This window comes from Dasypus novemcinctus, chromosome 13, assembly GCF_030445035.2.
Source record: "Dasypus novemcinctus isolate mDasNov1 chromosome 13, mDasNov1.1.hap2, whole genome shotgun sequence".
Classification (NCBI taxonomy): domain Eukaryota; kingdom Metazoa; phylum Chordata; class Mammalia; order Cingulata; family Dasypodidae; genus Dasypus; species Dasypus novemcinctus.
This window is the reverse complement of record NC_080685.1, coordinates 73,675,030-73,696,364: the sequence shown is the minus strand read 5'-3', so window position 1 is coordinate 73,696,364 and position 21,335 is coordinate 73,675,030. Positions and strand designations below refer to the sequence as shown.

At 37.0% G+C, this 21,335-nt stretch overlaps 1 pseudogene; it reads right to left on the bottom strand.

Moving 5' to 3' along the window:
* LOC101438158 (polymerase delta-interacting protein 2 pseudogene) overlaps positions 1-21,116 on the bottom strand; it is an 87,736-nt pseudogene extending 66,620 nt beyond the window's left edge.
* Positions 21,117-21,335: the final 219 nt, after the last annotated feature.

The window sequence follows — 21,335 nt, the reverse complement described above, 5'->3', positions numbered from 1 at the left end:
GATTGCTTCCATCTTTTGGCAATTGTGAATAATACCACTATGAGCATTAGTGTGTGTATATCTGTTCCTGTCCCTACTTTCAGTTCTGGCTATATACCTAGCAGCAAGATTTCCAGATCATATGGCAACTTTGTGTTTAGCTTCCTGAGGAACCACCAAACTGTCCTCCACAATGGCTATACCATTCTACATTCCTACCAGCATTGAATGAGTGTTCCTATTTCTCTACATCCTCTCAAACACTTGTAGTTTCCTGTGTTTTTTTTTAAAATAGCAGCCAGTCTAGTATATGTGAGATTATATCTCATTGTAGTTTTGATTTGCATTTTCCCAATAACTAGCGATGTTGAGTATTTTTCATGTGATTTTTAGCCATTTATATTCCTCTTTGGAAAAGTGTCTGTTAAAGGCCTTTGACCATTTTTAAAATTTGTTCTTTGTCTTTTTATAATTGAGTTGTAGAATTTTTTTATATAGCTGGATATTAGAGCTTTATTGGATATGTGGTTTCCAAATAGTTTCTCCCATCTAGTAGACTGCCTTTTCACTTTCTTGACAAACTCCTTTATAAAATACATATAATAATACAATATCTTTTATGATATATAAATATGTAACTCCAATTTGTGAGTATGTGTATATGTATAATTATACACACATATTATAAATACAAATTCATGAATGCACACATATTTTTTGCTTTCCAAAATTCCCAAATAGTAGTAAGAATGTGTTAAGTGTATAACACAGGCAGTGTCTATTTCCCCAACTCATAATGAAGTAAATCCCAAGTTTGTTATTAAATCATATAGCTTGAGATTATAGACCCCAAGAGGAATAATAAGAAGCTCCAATAAAGCAAGAAACACAAAAGTGCAATTAGCCTTTAATTTTATAAATAAGGTTATAAGTGTCAAATTAACTTTAATATACTTGGACACTTTTACTTATTTGAAGGCAAATAAAAAGTTAAGTATCATTCTTTGTGTACAAATGAGCCAATAGAAAATTAAAAAGGTATTCTAAATAAAATCATATTCTCCTGTCCTCAATAGTAGATAAAAAATGAAATACTGGCAGCAAATTTCTTTCTTGAAAGATAAGTTAAATTTGTTTGCATACTTTTGCAGATAACAAGTATCTGGTATGTTCAAGAAGAATTTCTCAAATTTATTCTTAGAATATTGTACATAGAAGACAATGGAATTTATAATAGTGATAATTAAGAACCCAGGTTATAGAGTTCTGTATTCAAATCTGTGATGTAATTATTGTTGTTAACTAATTGTGATACTACATGGAACTAGTGATAAAATTCTTTTTTTTTTTTCCAAAAAGACAAATTTCACTTGCAGAAGAATTCTAAACAATATTTGTAAACACTCTCTCTTCAACATTTGGAGCATAATGCCTGTACCTTTCTTCCTTGTATGATGCTCTCTCTAGACTGTGACTCAATTCTAAAGAGTGGTTTGGGGATGGCAATAACAACTCAACCCTGAAGAACCCTTGTAAACACTGCCATAAACAACTGATGAGAGTCAACATAGTGAGTGATATCATGTAAATACAATGCATTCCTTCATATGATGTAATTGACTGCAAGGGTGTTCTCTACAGAATTCTTATACAAAACTGATAATCAAGTTTAATAGTGAGTAAAATGCCAAGAGACCCTTGAAGAAGAGTCTATAGATTATCTCATAAATATTCTTCAAGACTTATCAATGCAATGCAAACCAAGGAAAAACTGAAAAATTGTTCACCAAAAGAATTAAATTCAAAGTAGTGTATCTCCAATGTCCATGTTCTATTTTATATTACAATATTTTGAAGATAGTGTTCAATTAGCATTCTGCACTACAGAACATTCTTGGATATTGAAAGTACTACATACTCTGAAATTGGAAAGAGGTGGATCTTAAAAAGAAATGATTACTTAAATATAAATAAAGGGAAAATTCACACCCTAAGTTTCTTTCTCTGACTTCAAACAGGCCATGTGACTTTCTGATTAATTCTCTGATAGAAATTTGAAGTTATTAAGCTGATTTATGGACAGCAATATAAAAATAATCATTAGTCATACTCAATAATCAATACAATGAATTTATTGAAAGAGAAACTGCTGGAGCAGGAGTTTGCAAACTCAAGTAAGAGTCTCAAAATAGCATATACTTTTTTAAAATTTATTTTTTTTATAAATCCATTTTTATTGTATTTTTGGAAGATACAGACACAAAAAATGCTACATTAAAAATATAAGAGGTTCCCATATCCCATCCCCCACATACCCCACCCCCCACTCCTCCCACATTATCAACCTCTTTCATCATTGTGGTATATTCATTGCATTTGGTGAATATCTTTTGGAGCACAACTGCACCACATGCTTCTAAAGATAATTAGGGATCTCCAAATGGAACATTACAATAATTGTTGATATTTAGGTTCTATATTATAAAGGAGGGTTTTACAAAGTGGGGAATAATCATAGATTGGTTATTAGAATATATATTTCTGTATGTAATGTGATATTTCCTATTTTTATTGGACTGAAACAAGCTTACTCTTAACTGTTGCTTAATTACAACTTTTGTAGATTACACTCCACTTTTTCAGAAAGCCCCACTTTTATTTTTAAAACCTAGAAAGTCCTTGTCATTTCTTGAAAAAAACAGATCACTCCTAACAATTCCAATGTAGACAGTCAATTCATTTTATTTAACATTAATTAGAACTTCTAAATAATAAGAGAATACTGCTTACATTAAACAATCAAACTATGTCACTTAAAAAAATAAAAATCAGACAAAACCCAAAAAGAATAAAGAATGCTTAGGTAAAATATTAGAGGAAGGAAATGTAAATGAAAATAGAAATGTTAGAAGATAAAATTGAGAAAATCATCTATAGTATAAAATGTATGATGATTAAAATTAGGAGAAAAAAGAAAGCCAATTAATAACATGGTATGGCAGAAACTACTATCTATATCCTTCAGTAACAGAAATACAACATTTTAGCTGGATACAGTTGGTAAGCTAAAAAATGAATCCTATATTTTTGAGATATCCTTTTAGTTAGATAAATTAAGTTCTAGATGATGTAAGAATAGTATGATGGGTGATTTCTGGGATATTTCCTCAAATGGAATTAATATATTATTCCTAAAGAAATCCTTTTTTTCCAAGGCTAGGATCTATATATGGTGACTAAAATTCAAGAAGCAATGTTGTTCCATGAAACATTAAAGAGAACATGGAAAATAGCTGAATAATAAATCCTAGCTCCATAAAAATGGAGATTGGTATACTGTTGAAAGAAAGCTATAAAATAATCTACAGGCTGTATTACATAGTGAATTTGGTAGTGGATGAGCATTGTGGTTAATAGCACAAATACAAGAATGTTCTTCTATGAGCTAGAACACACGAACCTCACTATTACATCATGTTAAGAATATGGTGATATATGGGAAAATATAATTAATATAGCTTATAGACTATAGTTAACATCAATATTATAATTTTTAATAGTGTATCTTCTTTATTAATTACTTCATGGTTGATATTTGTTTGTTAATTTATGCAGCCAATAGACATCTCAAAACTTTTTTATTGTATTTTTTGAAGATACATAGATCACGAAAAATGATACATTAAAAAAATATAGGGGAGCAGACTTTGCTCAATGGTTAGAGCATCTGCCTACCGCATGGGAGGTCCGTGGTTCAAACCCAGGGCCTACTTAACCCGTGTGGAGCTGGTCCAAGTGCAGTGCTGATGCACACAAGGAATGCTGTTCCATGGAGGAGTGTCCCCCATGTAGGGGAGCCACACGCACAAGGAGTGCACCCATAAGGAGAGTCGCCCATCATGAAAGAAAGTTCAACCTGCCCAGGAGTGGCACTGCACACATGGAGAGATGATGCAGCAGGATGATGCAACAAAAAGAGACACAATTTGCCAGTGCCACTGACAACAATAGAAGCAGACACAGAAGAACACACAGCAAATTGACACAGAGAACAGACAGCTGGGGCGGGGAAGAGGGGAAGGTGAGAGAAATACATTTTTAAAAAACCTTTAAATATATATATATAAAAGGTTTCCACATATGCCACATCCTACCCCCACACATACAAACACTCCTCCCACATCAACAATCTCTTTCATCACTGAGGCACATTCATTGCATTTGATGAATACATTTTGAAGCACCGCTGCATCACATGGTTTATAGTTTACATTGTAATTTACACTGTCCCATAGTACATTCAGTGAGTTATGTCAGGATAAATAATGTCCAGCATCTGTCCCTGCAATATAATTAAGGACAACTCCAAGTCCCAAAAATACTCCCCCCACATCACATCTCTTCTTCTCTTTCCCTGCCCTCAGCAACTACCATGGCCACTTTCTTCAGATCAATGCTACAGTTTCTTCCATTACTAGTCACAATAGTTCTAAAGTAGAATATCAGGAAGTTCAATCTAAACCATATTTTACTCCTTCACCCTGTGGACACTGGGATGGTGATGTCCACTCCACCTCTCTATCAAAAGGGGACTTAGACCACATGGTTGATGGGTGTGATTCTCCTGCTTGGAGTTGTAGGCACTCTTGGTTCCCTGGTGTAGTTGTTGACCATCTTCACCTACATGTTAGCTGACCTGGATAAGTCCAACAAACTGGAGAGTAGGAGCTACAACTCTGCTGAGGCTTAGGAACCAGCTGGCACATGGCCAGTCCAGAGAGTCAAGTCTCCTGGGTATACACCAACCCCAGTGCCAACCATAGGTTCAGTAAAGGTGACAGAACAGCATGTGTAGAAAGGTCAAATCTGAGTCCAACTCCAGCACAATCAGGAGCACAAATTTCAAAGTAGGGTACACTGACAAGGCATTGGATTCCAGAGCCAACTGCCATTTCTGTATAACCTGTGTGTCTCTGTAGCCCTCAGGAGTACCAGTTCCTGCTGATGTATCTACTTTGGCTGTCTCTGGGATCCTGCTGATGAGTGCATAAGTGCAATCCCTGTGATGACCTCCCAACTCATTTTTGAAGACTCTTAGCCATATAAACTCATTTTTCTTTACCATTTCCCCTCTTATTCAAAGTCTTTTTCTAGTTGCATTACCAGTTAGTGATTGGTAGTAATCCCTCAGTGCTAGGAAGGCTCATCCCTGGGAGTCATTTCCCATGCTGGGGGGAAGGTAATGCATTTACATGCTGAGTTTGGCTTAGAGAGTGGCCACGTTTGAGCAACATGGAGGCTCTCAAGAGGTAACTCTTAGGCACCCTGAAGCTGTAGGACTAGTTCAAATTTCAGGCACACAGATTCATAAGAATAGTCATCAGTATTAAGGGCTCATTGTTGGATGATCCTTCTTCAATGGTCTTTGCCATTGCACTTGGGGGATTGTTGCTGTTCCATTGGGGAATGTGACAGAGATCCCCTGGCTAGAAACTCGGCACTCCTTCAGTTGTTTGTAATGGTAACTACTATGAAAATACCCAAAGCATATCTGAACATTTTTATGTACCCTATAGACATGCCCTGGAGAACTCCCTCCCAAGCATGTGCCCCCTATCAATAATACCCCATTACAGAATTCTTCCCCTTCCATAGTTGAACTCCATTGTGTTCCAAATTTCTTAAAAAATGAAGCCTAATATATTGCAAAATTCAATTAATAGGAAAATGAAATAGCAATGATAGGTTCAAGGTTTAGAGATAGAGTACATACTAATTTAGAAAAACTAAAATAAAGTAAAAATAAATTGGGGTATTAAAAATGAAAAATATCATAAAATTTTGTTTTTGATGTTTTGCCTTTCATCACTGTAATAACTTGCCCTTTATGTACAGTGACAAGGCAATTTCTTTCATTTCTTCCTCAGTGTCTACATGCTTTTTTTTCTAATTTTTAATTTTGACTTCAAAAAAGTTTTAGATCACAGTAAAGTACATATACAAAATAGGAGACTCCCATATAACCAACATCAAACCCATTTCCCTCTTCCCCAGCAATGATCTTTTTACAGGTTCATGTTATATTTGCTGCAGCTGATGTACAGATATTGAAACATAGCTATCAAACATGGTTCCATTTTGGTTTACATTATGGCTTATATTTTAGACTGTACATTTTTCTAAATTTTTAGTTCCATTATGGTTTACATTATGGTATACATTTTAGCCTATAAACTTTTATACATTTTTGATGAAATTTAACATGTCTTATATCCATCATTGCATGATCTTGTGGAACACTTCCATTGCCCCACAGTTATCCTGCTTCCATATATTCTATTCCTCTCTATCCTTCCCCTCAGAGCCCACAGTGACAACCAATCTTCACTGCTTGAAGGACCAGATTCACAGATACTTGGAGCAATGCTGAATATTTGACATATTAGACTGTTCGCCCCCATTGTGAGCTTCTAATTCTCTCAAGAGACACAATTCCCTCTGTTTGAGAACATCAGGCCTCCCCAGGATATGCGGGTACACCTTCATACACTGTATAGGTCTCCACTAAAAGATATAACATGCTATGACAAGATGAGCACTCACACACTCCCTGGAAGCCTGTCCCTGTGCCAGATGCTCCCCCTTAAGCACCTTAAACAAGTAATCCATCCTTATTATATTTTCTAAGGGATTTTCTCAACATTTTAGTTTCAACCACATACCAGACAATCTCCCATGTTCAACTGTTCCTTCAACCCTCCCTCCAAATCCTTGGGCCATCTGACCCATCCTCCCAATCCTAGCCTCCCTCAAGCCTGCAAAGCCTCCTATGCCCCCGTCTTTCCTTCCCTGTACAAATACTTACCTCCACTTTATCATTGATATCACCCATGTAGGCATTAGCTCACAACTTTCCTCTACCCCCAATTTCCTTTAAGCCTATCTTCCATTCTTCAGCTCTCTGAGATAGCTTTGTTTGCTTATTTCATATCAGAGAAGTCATGTAGTATTTATCCTTCAATTGCTGGCTTGCTTTACTCAATATAAGGTCCTCAAGATTCATCCATGTTATCCAATGTGTTTGTACTGTATTCCTTCTTATAGCTGATTAGTATTCAGTTGTATGTATATACCACATTTTGTTTATCCATTCATATGTTGATCGATATTTGGGTTGATTTCAACTTTTGGCGATAATGAATAATACTGCTATGAACACTGGTGTGCATATATTGGTGTGTGTCCTTGTTTTCAGTTCTTCTGGGTATATACCCAGCAGTGGAATTGCTTGGTCATATGGCAATTCTATAGCTAGTTTTTTGAGAAACTGCCAAACTGTCCTCCAGAATGGCTGGATCCTTCTGCATTCCCACCAGCAGTGGATGAGTATTCCCATTCCTCCACATCCTCTCCAACACCTGTAGTATTCTTACATCAATAGCAAAGAAGATACTGTATCAATGCAATGGTTCAATAATAGGGGGCAAGGAATTTTTCTATTAGAGTAAAGAAAATGTTCTAAAATTGACTGTGGCTATGACAACATAACTTGATGACAAAACTGAGATTCACTGTGTGTACACTTCGGATGGAGTGTGCAATGCAAGGAACTGTATAACACAATGAACACAATGAATCATGTGGTGGGTGATGGATTCTGGTTAACAGTAAAAATACAGTAGCATCCTTTCTTGAACTATGACTGCAATACTAATACATGATGTTAATAATAGAATTATTTGTGGAAAAAATACACTACATATAAGCTTTGGACCATAGTTAGCAGTGATATTTTAGTGACATTCTTTCAAAATTTGTAACAAAAGTCACGCAACAGTGCAGGGTGTTGGTGGTAGGGTGATGTATGGGAATTCTGGATTTGTGCAAGGTTTTTTGTAAGCTAACAACTACTAATAAAATGAAAAATACCCATCTTTAAGATATAGATATTTTCAGCCAAATTAACCAAACTGCTATGAATGATTTACCTTGAAAAGCAAATATCCAAATAAATATAGCCATAGGAAGATAAAACAGAAAAATTAAAGAGGTAAAAAGTATTTTAAAAATACTACACAAAAAGAAACAAGAATTAATAGTCATAAGTTACCAAATTGAAAATTCCCAACCTAACATGTGTGTGTATATACCACTAAAGGCAATTTATCATAACATAATGGAAAACTAGGAGATATGAATTACCATTTAAGGTTCCAAAAAATCAGGGGAGAATTTTTTTTAAATGATGTAAGAATCACATGGAACTTTCCAAAACTACAACCAAGATGAAAATGCCCTCAAATTTTGAGGCAAGTTGACTTTCAAACTTTATTTTAAAACCTATCCATAATATCAAATAAGTGAGATATAATTTTTAAAGATATTTTTAAACATATACTGACTGAAAAAGTTATTTCCAAATAACTAATTCTCAAAATTAGTGGAGAACATGTTCTATAAAAATGAGTGATTTAAAACAGAAAGTAGAGGCATGTGTCCAGAAATCCACTGAGGCAATAAAGGAAAGGATCACAAAAATTTCCATGATGATAGAGGAACAAGATTCCCAGGCTGCCAGTAAGGGAACAGGTCTATAAATGATATAAATCAGAAGGAGCTAAGACTCTTGGAAACATGTTTGAAATATTAAAAAAAGAAAGAAAAGCATTGAATAAGATAGAATAATCTAATTTGTATGTATAAGTTTCACTGCTGTCAGAATTTTAGGAGATAAATTAGCTATAGGTTTTAAAAAAAGAAACTATATAAAGTCATACAAGAAAAAATATCATCATATCACTTGAAGGTAGGGGATGAAGTCATATGTTACATGACAGCACAATGCCACAAGTTAAAGGCACAAAGCAGGATCTACTGTGGAAACTTTAAAAAGCAGAGCTTCAATGAGTTAAGTAACTTGGTTTTCAAAGCTCTCCTTATTTAGCAATGAATTATAATTTAATGAGGGCACAACTCAACACATGTTGGGTTATGTTCCAGGGCAGTCAACCTGTCATATCTTACTTTACCATTTTGAAGGACAAACATGATAATGCCCTTATACAAAATGGAGATTAAAATTTAATTAAGGGAGTAACATTTTTAGTACTGGGAATGTCATCTTCTCAGTAGTACTACATCCTTTCACAGTTCTTACTTCCTGGGAGAGAGATGCCATACAGATTTCTAGCAGACAAGCAACAGTTTTTGTTTGTTTGTTTTTTCATCCTAGTCCACCTTCCCCTCTTCCTGGGTTCCCCAAATGAGCATAAATCAATGGGGTTTTCAGTACTGGCTGATCACACTGGGAGAAACTCTGTATTAAGAGGGCAATGAAGAAGATGGTATCAGAGTAGGCAGGCAGGGCTCAACTCTCCCATGAAAACAATGCAGGATGAGCAAAAAGCTGACCAAGGAAAGTACTTTTGGAATCTGCAGACCAGGAGAGCACTCCACAACCCAGGAGGGTGAAGGATAGAGAGAAGTCAAAATGAAAACTATGAGTTACTAACCCATGTAGCTGGGAAAGTCACCCATTCCCCAGCCTCTAGGCAAACAGCCTGGATAAAACCCTTGACTCACTGAATGTGAGAGGAATGAACATCTTCCTCCCTAGGAATAGGGAGGGTGTGGAGGAGGGTTGAGAGTGGTATCTCTTCCAAGAATTTGACAAACAGAGCCCACTTTGAATCTTGGCTCTGGCAAGACCAGAATCACAGCAAGTGTGGATTGAAAGATACATATTTATGGAAAGAATCATCAACGATTGCCATCTGCTGACTGGCCAGAGAACTGCAAGGAGAAAAACTGCTTTTAGGAGTCTTTCGTCCCAAACCCCTTGGAGGACTTATGCCCCATTAGTGAGTCCTTGGCCCTATTTTGATAACTTAAGATTGGCAATTTTAAATAATTAGAATAAGTTGATCCAGAACTCAAAGAAGAGCTATGAAACAACACCACAAGGCAAGAGAGAGAGATTCACTGTCAGAGTAAATTCACCAACTTACTCAGATGCCTAGACTTAAGCAGAAAATTACAAGTCATACTAAGAAACAGGAAGAGATGGCCTAGAGAAGGGAAGAAACCAAAAATCCTGATGAGACACAAGATTTAAGACAACTAATCAATGATAAAATCACAAAAATATCCTAAATTATTCAAGAGATAAAAGATATTAAGAAGAAACTGAGTAGGAATAAAGAACAATTTGAAAGCCACCAAAAGAAAGTAACAAGCTTCTTGGACTGAGGCACACAATGGAGGAGATTACAAATACATTAGAGTTATATAACAGCAGATCTGCATAGAAGACAGAATTAATGACTTGGAGGGCCATATATTTGAACTTGAAAAGACAGAAGAAAAGAAAGAGAAGAGGATGGAAAAAGTGAAACAGGGTCTCAGGATATTGTGTGACAGTGTGAAACATACAAACATATGCATTATTGGTGTCCTAGAAGGAGGAAGATAACAGAAAATGAGCAGAAAGAATATTTGAAGAAATAATGGCCAAAAACTTCCCAGTCTTTGTGAAAGATATAAATATCAATATCCAAGGACAACACACTGCAAACAAATCCAAAAAGACCTATTCTCAGTTCCTACTATTCAGAAAGACAAATACCAGAGATAAAGAGATTATTCTGAAAGCAGCAAGGGAAAAGCAAAGCATCACATTCAAGGGAATCTCAATAGGACTACATTCCAGTCTTTCATAGAAATCGTGGAGGCAAGGAAGTGGTATGATGTATCTGCCAACCAAGAATTCTGCATCTGGCAAAATTGTCCTTCAAAAATGAGGGCGAGTTTACAGTCTTCACAGACAAACAAAATTTCAGAGAGTAAGTGTTACCAAAGACCAACTTCACAACCCTCCACTACACCCTCCCTATTCTGTGTTCATGGATTGTAAGACAAAATATTGTCAAGATGTCAATTCTACCTAATTCATTTACAGATTCAATGTAATCCCAATAGAAATCCTTACAACCTTTTTGCAGAAAAGTCAGTTATCACATTTATTTGTAAGGGTAAGGGGGCCTGAATCACAAAAATGTCTTTAAAAAGAATGTAGTTGGAGGACTCTCACTTCCTGACTTCAAACATACTACTTAGCTATAGGTGTAAAAATAGCTCTATATACTGGCATACAGACAGATAGATTGATTAATAGTATCAAATTGAGAATTCAGAAATAGACTCATATCTGTGTAGATACCATTTGACAAGATACCTTGTCAAAGATCAAGGCTGTCAAGTCTATCCAGCTGGGCCAGAACAGTCTATTCAACAAATATTGAACATTTGTTGAATATATCTTTTGGATATCCATACCCAAAAGAAAGAAAGTGGACCCCTATCTCACACCTTATACAAAAATTAACTCAAAATGGATCAAGGACCTAAATATAAAAGCTACAAACATAAAACTCCTAGAAGAAAACGTAGGCAAATATCTTCAATATATTTTGGTAGGTTGTAGTTTCTTAAACTTTATACCCAAAGCATGAGCAATTAAAAAAAATAATTAGACTTTTTTGTTCTTCAAAAGACTTTGTCAAGAAAGTATAAAAGCAGCCTACTCATTGAAAGAATGTATTTGGAAACCACATATCTGATGAGTTTGATATCCATGTTATATAAAGAGATCATACAACTCAATGATAAAAAGACAAGCAAGCCAATTTAAAAAATGACAAAAGACTTGAAAAAATATTTTTTCAAAGAGGAAATACAAAGGGCCATAAAAACACATGAAAAAAAATGCTCAACAAGACTAGTTATTAGGGAAATGCAGATCAAAATTATCAGTAGATACCATTTCACACCTTATAGAATGGCCATTACTAACAAAACAGAAAGCTACAAATGTTGGAGAGGATGGGGAGACATAGTAACAGCCCTTCACAGTTTACAGGAAGGTGAAATGGTACAGCCTCTACTCTATAGAGAACAGTTTGACAGTACCTCAAGAAGCTGAACATAGAATATCCATGTGATCCAGCAATCATGTTACTAGGAATATATTCAGAAAAACTGAAAGGAAAGACTCAAGTGACATTTGCACACTGATGTTCTTGGTAGCATTATTTGAATTTGCTGAAATATGAAAACAACGCAAGTGCCCATCAGCCAATAAATGGATAAACACAATGTGGTATATACATGCAGTGCAATACTATTCAGCTGTAAGAAGAAATGAAACTGGGATGCATATGACAGCATGGATGAAACACTTTACAAGAATAGAAATGCGGCAAATTGAAGAAGCTCATAAAATTCACTGATTTTACAAAACCCTCTTTATCCAAAGGCAGCTGTTTTCAGTAAACATGAAGGGAAATAGCTTATATTTTATATTACCTTTGCATTTCTTTCACCATTTTCTATATTATTGCTTCTTAGACATTTTTCTTGTCTTCTATCAATTCCTCTTATTTTTAGGACTAGTTCTATGAAATTTTGTTGAATCTTAGATTCCTTCTTTCTGCACTTTTAAAACTGTTTAAATGGAAGCATAAATGATGTGAAATTGCATCATGAAAGCTCAAATATTCAGCATGTGGTTGATTCTCTGACAATAAGGAATATGTTTTTCATTCATTTTAATTCTGTCTTTAGAGAAATGTGTTTTGAGTTACTACCTTAGAAAATTTTATGTATTATTTAACTTATCAAAATTATAATAAATAACTTTTATAATTGCTAGTCATGCATTATCAAGACTTAAGTATATAAATAAAGAGAAAGGTTGTTTTTAAATTTTAGAAATTTATAAATTATATTTTACTATATTCTTTTATAAGACTGCTTTCCTTCCCATTAATTATACTCACTTTTTCTGCTGCACATTCTTTGGAAAAATTATCCACAGTAATAAGAGGAAGCAATAAAAAAAAACATTTTAAATAATCACAGTGAATCCAAAGTGAATATATAGTTATCTTTTCAATTCTAGAGTCTGCTCCATAAAAATTTGCACTGTTAAAAAATAATTTAAAAATCTGCCAGGCAAGTATGTTTGTTGTAAATATTTCCTTAGTAAGATATTTTATCTAATACATAGGAATTTGATTTATCTTACATATTTATATTTGCTGCTAATTCAATTTGCTTATCTTTTCAGAAAACCAGGTCTTTACAACTCTTACCATCTGGCCTAACCTACATCTTACAGTTATATTTCATGTAACACTTAAAGATTATATGGATATAGTAGAAATTGGATTGAGACTTAGTTTGTGTAGTTAGGAGAGAAACTGTGAGAGAAAAGAGAGAGGAAATTGTTTCCATAAAAGGAAATGAATGTTTTAAAAGTCCAGAATAATCAGAAAATGGGTCAAAAGAATATCTTCATTTTACCCAAGCAAATAATCCTATTGTGATCAATTATTTTTCTTTACAAGCTGAAGAATTTTTAATCCTTTTATTCACATATGTATGTATATAATATGTATGCATATATATGTGAGCATTTATATACATACATATACTGTATGTAATTATTATATATGTGGATATAAATGTGTAGCTATAAGTATTTTATATATAACATGGCTGCTATTTAATGAATATTCTCTCAAGTATTCCTTAGTATACTTTCCAAATAACAGTTCACCCTGTTTTAATTTATAGGAAAAAAAAAAAAGCTGTAACATAGCTATAGTTTCCCAGTTGCCAAAACAATTAAGATACAATGAGTTGGCTTAACAACAGGAATTTATTGGCTCACAGGTTCAGAGACTTCCTCACAGGATCAGTATCTTTTGGCTGGCCAACAATCTTTGGGGGTCGCTTGGCTTTTCCATCACATGGCAACGCAAATTGCAGTGTCTACCCTTTTCTCTTCTTGGTTCTGTTGGTTTGCTAGCTTCTGACTGCTAACCTTGGTTTCTCTTCCTTTGTCCACTTTCTTTGCTTAGAAGAACTCCAGTAGCATAAATTAGAGCTCAACCTTATTCACTTAGGCCATCCTTTAACTGAAGTGTCATCTTCAGGAGAACCTGTTTGCAATGAGTATATTCCATAGTACCAAGGGTTGGGAAGTGAACATGCCTTTTGTGGGGCACCTGATTTAACTTCCAACAGTCATCCTTTCAGGGTAAGATCCAAAAGATGATTATAAGTGTGTGTGAAAACCCTGTGTGCCTATTCCATATGTATACTTATGTTTATTCACAAAGAAACCTGTTTAATATTACTGCCAAAGCTTAGAATGAGTTATTTCAATAATATATTCTATGAATGATCCCCAGTTGGTGATCTCATCAGAAGGAGACAAACAAGTTAATAGGTAGATTTCATGGAATGTATTAACACTAAATATCAGTTCGATTTTTGCAACATAAACATTTACAGCATGTGCTGAAACCAATGAGTTAAAGAAATTTCTCTGACTCATAAAATCCTTATGTGTACCCTTAAGTATCTATCAAGAAGTATACACAATGTTGATCTTAAATGTACTTTTGTGGATATAAAATTTTTAAAGTAGGATGTGAAACTCATACACTGTTGTGTCAAGGAATACAAATGTTGAGGGGGATTATTGTCATCTTCATATCTCGTAACATTTAATTCATATTGCACAGTTCCTTGACTTTAGGTCCTCCCTGAGCATCATCATCAAAAAAAAAAGTATCATAACCTTTCTATCTGTTATTTTTTCTCATGCTTTTCTTTTATAGATGTACAAAATCTATATAACCCTAAATGATCTGTTTTCCATTTGACCTATTTTTAAAAATTTCTAGAGATGCTAACAGTATAAATTATCTTGTGATACTTTTATTTAATTCAATGTTATGTCATTGTGATTCATTCATGTTGATGCATGCATTTCTTTCACTGCTGTGAAACTATTCCACTTTTATTAAAATAGTACAATTTATTTATTGGTTCTGTTAATGAACATTTAGGTTTTTCCATATTTTTGCTATTGTGAATAGCAGTAGTGTGTATATATTCTAGACATTTGTGCATGTGTGTTTTTGGCACAATGCAATTAGGCAGCAAACTGCAGAATTTTACTCAGAATGCCAATAAATTGTGCAAATTTGTTATAATGTCTAATGAATGAAATTGTTCTATACTTTCACCACTTGAGTTTTAATATTTTATTTTCTGATTTTTCTGAAATTTTAATATCTCACTTTAGTTTTAATCAGCATTTTCTTATTCTCTACCAAATTTGGTCACTATTTCACATATATAGTCATTCATAATTTTATTCATGTGAAGTGTCTGTTGATTTTCATATCTCTTGTTTACTTTTCTATTGGGTTGATGGTTATCTCCTTATATTCTTAATTATATTATATATCAGAGTACTAAGCACTTTTCTTCTACATGTTATGAATAAAGTTTAGTTAAACTCTTTGGTTCTGAAGAACACTGAATTTAAGAGCTTCCTAAGGTTTTGGGGTTCATAACGCCTCTTTTTCTGTTAAAGAGATGTCTCCAATTTGGATTCTGGAAAATTATTTTCCTTATTTTCAAGTGAGGGCTATCTTTTTAGTATGTCTGAAGTGAACAGAAGGGCATCAGCATGAACTCAATATATCATCTTAAAATTAAATCAATCATGAACTTTTTTATTTCAGTATATTTAAACCTAATTAAAAAAAATTTTTTTAAAGATTTATTTATTTTATTTAATTCCCCTCCCCTCCCCCGGTTGTCTGTTCTCTGTGTCTTTTTGCTGCGTCTTGTTTCTTTGTCCACTTCTGTTGTCGTCAGCAGCACGGGAAGTGTGGGCGGCGCCATTCCTGGGCAGGCTGCACTTTCTTTCGCGCTGGGCGGCTCTCCTTACGGAGTGCCCCTGTGTGACAGGGCACTCCTTGCGCGCATCAGCACTGCGCATGGGCCAGCTCCACACGGGTCGAGGAAGCCCGGGGTTTGAACCGCAGACCTCCCATGTGGTAGACGGATGCCCTAACCACTGGGCCAAAGTCCGTTTCCCCCTAATTAAAATTTGGTTATACTTATAGAGTAAAATCAAATATAATCTAATGTTTTAGTAATCCCATTGAACTGATGAATCTTTATATTACCTCTGCAGTAATAAATCAATATTTTCTTTTAATGTATTTTCTCCAAATATGGTTTGAATCTTACAGAAACGATGTTTTGCTTGTTTTACAGTCACATATGTTTTTTATTAAAAATTATATTATCTGGCTTCCTACACTATTTAGCCTTCACTTTTAAATTTCTTTTATCAATATTTGTTGCACCATAACCTGAAATCTGCCCACTTCCCTAGTAACAGCTAACGGCACAAGACCACAAGACCGCCCACAAGCTTCTGCCGATCCCCAGCCGCCCTGTAGCCCTCACTCCTCCTGCTCTACCCCGCCCTCCTCATTCTCTATATAACCCACTGCACTTCCTTAATAAAACGGACTTGCACACAGACCTGGTCTCCACGGCATTCTTCCTCCCCTTGCCATGCGTCCTCCACACCTGAGAGCCCCTCTGAGGCTGTCTGCCATAGCATCAGATGCCACTGTGGTCTAGTCTGACCCCTCCAAACCCCCCCCCCCGTCAGCATCGGGGTGCAAGCCGCCCCAGCCGCAAATATTTACTGAACTAAGTCTTTAGATTGTGTCAAAATATCAAAATTCCCCACAAAAACAGATTTCTGGCTCCTGGATAAAATCAAATGCTATACTATATTACAATACTATAATAAGAACAGTGAAAGCATATTGAATATTTACTTTGAGCCAGGTGACATCGTGAAATTGGAAACATAGTATAGTATCATATGGATTATCTTAAGGAAAATAATACATATTTTGATATTGTCATTACAGTGTTTTGTTGTGTTCTGACTATAACAGCATTCACACAAATAATTGGCAAGCACATTTAACACTTTGTTCAAACCTTTGCTACATTTTTATTTTCTCTGAAGGAGCAAAATGGTTTCAATCAGTTAAATCCAATTATGAACTTTTTATATTCAATTCATCTTCAAAATAAAATCAGTAAATTAGAGGTATTATTACAACTTGATAGAGATTTCTCAGCTAGCAAAGGAAGCCAATTCTATCTTCCAGGGTAAGAAATATCAAGTACCACTTTCGAGTAATAGACCTGGACTCCTTCACATCAATTTGTCATGAGCTTGAACTTCCATTTATACCTAAGCTATTTAAAATTAAAATCTCATCTCTTTTAGAAAGAGATATAAACACAGTATGTTTATAATGTGAAAACTGAATATCATAAAGTATAAAAATTATTTGAGAAATAGTTTGATAGTGCATTTGTTATTGTCACTAAAATAATAAAACACTTTTACTGGCAGCTAATTTATATTTATTATTTTTTAATTAAAGAAGTTGTGGGTCTATAGAAAAGTCATACAGAATATAGAGCTATCCCACCATATTTGTTATTGAACTGTGGTAATCACCTAACAGTTAAAGCTATTCCTCGCTTTTATAGGTACTTCTAAATGAGAGCAAATTTTCATTTCTGAGTAACTTTTATCCTAATAAGAAGTAAAAATAGATATATTTTAGCATAAAGAAACAACATAAAAGAGAAAATATTCTAGGTATAAGCCACCTGAAAGATTTATACTTTGTGTATTAAACCAATACCTCTCAAGTTCCTCTTTGTAGCTCAAAGACAGTGACAGAAGAAGAAATCTATTTATGACAGATCACCGAAGTCTATATATCACATTGACTATCTAACAATAGAGGATATTATTACCCCTATTACTATTATCATTAAATGTCACAAATCTCTGGATGCTGGAATGTGATCCCAGAAATGTGATAAATGCATCATCTCACACAACCCGTCATATTAATCTCAAAACACTATGTGATAGATGACATTATTGCCTACATTTTACAGGTGAGGAAAATGAGGCTCTGAAAGATCCAATCATTTGCTCATGTCATATGGCTAATAAATGGTCCAGAGACTGACCTCTCTACAGTATAGAAATCAAAATTACAAGAGCAATAGAAATAGAATGGCTGAACTTTTTAGACATACAAACATGAAACTTGGTTAGTTATGGAAAGATAGTTATGAAATAGACCTAAACCAGTCTAATCTAGACTGATATATATCACAGGAATGAACAGAATACTCTGGTGTTGACCTTTAAAAGCTCACAGTCAGAATGAATAAATGATGAAATTCTTACCTCTCTGTTCTCCAACCATAAGAAACTTCTTTGTCCACAGAAGTTTTTTACATGCGATTCCCTCTGCAGACAGGGCTCTCTCCCTTTCTTTGCTTGGCAATCCTGATTATTCCTTTATATTTAAGCTCAATAATCACCACATCAGGGAAACCATAATTAGGTTAAAATCCCCATTTGACACCTTTTACACTTGATCTCCTTCCTTCTTTGCTTTATTTTATCCTTACCACTTATTACTATATATTATTTGCATGTGTTTTGCTGGTTTAATATCTGACATCAGTCTAAAATATAAGTTTCTTACTGGCAGCAGGGGAATTTTTGTTAGTACTGTATTTCATCTGCAGCATCTTAAATGTGCCTATCAAATAATCAATGTTCAGTAAGTGTTTTCTGAATGTATCAATGAAAGGAATTACTTCTCTGATATTTGAGGCAAATGTCTATCTCTTTTGCTATACCACACCCTCCATGAAATAAAGGATTGAATCTGTTTATGTTCACTTACCTCAGTGCCAGGAACATACTTCATCCTCATTAAATATTTAAAGAAAGAATAAATAAGTGTGCAGGTTCAGGACTAAGAACATCACAAATCTACATATATTCCTCTTATAACCCTCCCAAAGCTGATTTGCTATAACGTAAGTTAACCACCACAATGACCACAGAGAAATCAATAAAAAGAATTTCCTCTGTACTAGACATATTTTATATGCTTCATTTATTTATGTTTTATAAGAATTTTAAAGATGAATAATATAATTGCCATTCCCCACATTCTCCTGTTCCATTTTAGAGGTGAGGAATCTAAGACCAGAGAGTTGAAGCAGATTTCCCAGAGTCCACCTCTAATATGTCACTATCCCAGGGTGCAAATCAACATGCTTTGGGACCTAAGCCTGTGTTCTTAACCATTGCACAGTGCTAGATCAAGTGATGCTGTATGCTCTCTGCTTCAAGTGCTAATGCACTGCATTTTGATTAACCCAGGCTGAGAAACCCTTGACAGTATGTTACTGTTGCTTGGTCTGCCATGGTCCCTTAGATGTTAATATCCTATTTTAGTTCAGATTTTCTCCATGATTAACATAAAATTTTTAATTTTAAAGCCTTAAAATATTTTTAAAAATTTTAAATTTTACAACCTTTTAAAATGTGGAATTATTTTGTTACAATAGGAAAATCCTAGATTGCGGTCACCCCTCGGGCTGAAGTGTGGTTTGCTGGCCTGGCGAGGGGAGCGGCCGCGGTAGGCCTAATTCTGCTGCCCCCATAATAGGGTGGTTGATCGGGACCACCACCACCCCTGAAGGAAGCTCAGCATGGGCGCAGAGTGCCCTCGGGTCTCCCCTTCTCGGCAGCCATGCTTCCGTGGCCGCCCCTCCTCCCGGATGGCGCCACACGATGCCTGTGGGGCGGCACCCTTTTTCTTCTTTCTCCCTGCGCAGGTGCAGGGCGGAAAATTCCAGTCTGCCCTTTTCCCCTCCCCCGACAGCAGCAACAGCCAGGTGTGGGCGGAAAATTCCAGTCTGCCCTTTTCCCTCCCCCCGACAGCAGCAACAGCCAGGCGTGGGTGGGAAACTCCAGTCTGCCCTCTACCCCAGCAACAGCAGCCACCAATCACTAAACCCTGCCACTTCCCCCAGCAACAGCAACAGCCAATCCCTAATCACCACCCCTCCCCCATCCAGTACCGCCCACTGACCTTTCTCCGGCAACCAATCAGAACAGGGCGTGGCTTCGACCAATCAGCCTTCCCCAGCCCCTATAAAACTGTTGCCTCTCCCTCAATAAAGTGGACTTGCGTGTTTACCTTGTCTCCGCGGTAGTTCTTCTGCCGTGCGCCCTCCAGTCCTGAGAGCCCCCGACAAGGGCCTGGCCTCCCTTGTCCCCAGTTCGTCGCCTGCTTCTCTGGGCGACCCCTTCGTCGCCGGCTTCACCGGGCGACCCCGTCAACCGAACCGCGCAACCCCTGTGAGACGGACCCCTCGTCTGCTTCCGGACCGACCCCTCGTCCCAAGTGGGACCGACCCCTCATCCAAAGCTGGACCGACCCCTCGTCCACAGCCAGACCCCACCTCTACCGACCGAGCAAGCCGCCGCAGTTGGCGCCCAACGTGGGGCAAAGCAACCCCACCACAGCACAACGTGGGGCAAGGCAACTCCACCACAGCCTCACTCCATAACCTGGCGGCCCCCCCCCCTCTCTTCTCACCTTGGGACTTCTCTCATGCAACATTGCTGCTACCTGAGACTTGGCTACCTCATATGATCCGCGGCAGTCTGGGAGAATCGCTGGATGGCTTTCTCCTTCCATGTCGGGGGCTTATACCGACCCGCTATGATTAAGAGGAGCCTTGGATTTCTCGGGAGCGCGCGCTTGCACGTCTGAAGTAACCCTCCCACAGCCCTACACCCTCTTCTCTTCTCACCCCTATCTTTTCGCTCTGCATTGCTGCTCCTGAACCTTGGTGACCTCATACGATCCACGGCGGTCTGGGAGAATCACTGGATGGCTTTCTCCTTCCATGTCGGGGGCTTATACCGACCCGCTATGATTAAGAGGCGCCAATAAAACTCTCAGGAGCGCGTGCCTGAGCACCTCCACCCCTGCCTTCACCTCTGCCTCCTCCCCTCTGTGCTTGCTCCCCTTTGCCTTGCTCCACTGCTCGTCGTTCTGCCCTCCCCTCGTCGGGGCCTTCTCTTGGCCCGCGACCACCGTCGGAGCCCCACCAGCTCCGACCCCTCGTCTCACCGCGCACCTCGGCTCCCATTGCTGCGCTCTCAAGGTAAGGGCCCCTTTTCTTATCGGCTCCAAAAGGCCATTAGCAATGGGTAACATCCTATCTGCTAAGCAAGCCCCGCAAGTTCGGGCCCTCGCCGGTCTCCTAGACACTCACCGGTGTAAGATCTCTTTGAAACAGCCCAAGTCTTCTGTAACTGTGGCCCCCCATGCCGTCATCGCTCTCAAGCAGCTCCAGCCCCACTAAACGGCCCGCAACCCTCTTTCCCTGGCCCACGGCCTGCTTTCTAGCATCTAATAACGTTTCTGCTTTTGCCTCCCCATACTTCTGCGGAGCTTCCTCCTGTCTCGACCTCACTCCTCTTCTCAGCCATCCAAAGCATCCCTTCTCGTCCCCCGCCCCCCTCCCTTTTTTGCTTGAACCCCCATTACGTTGCA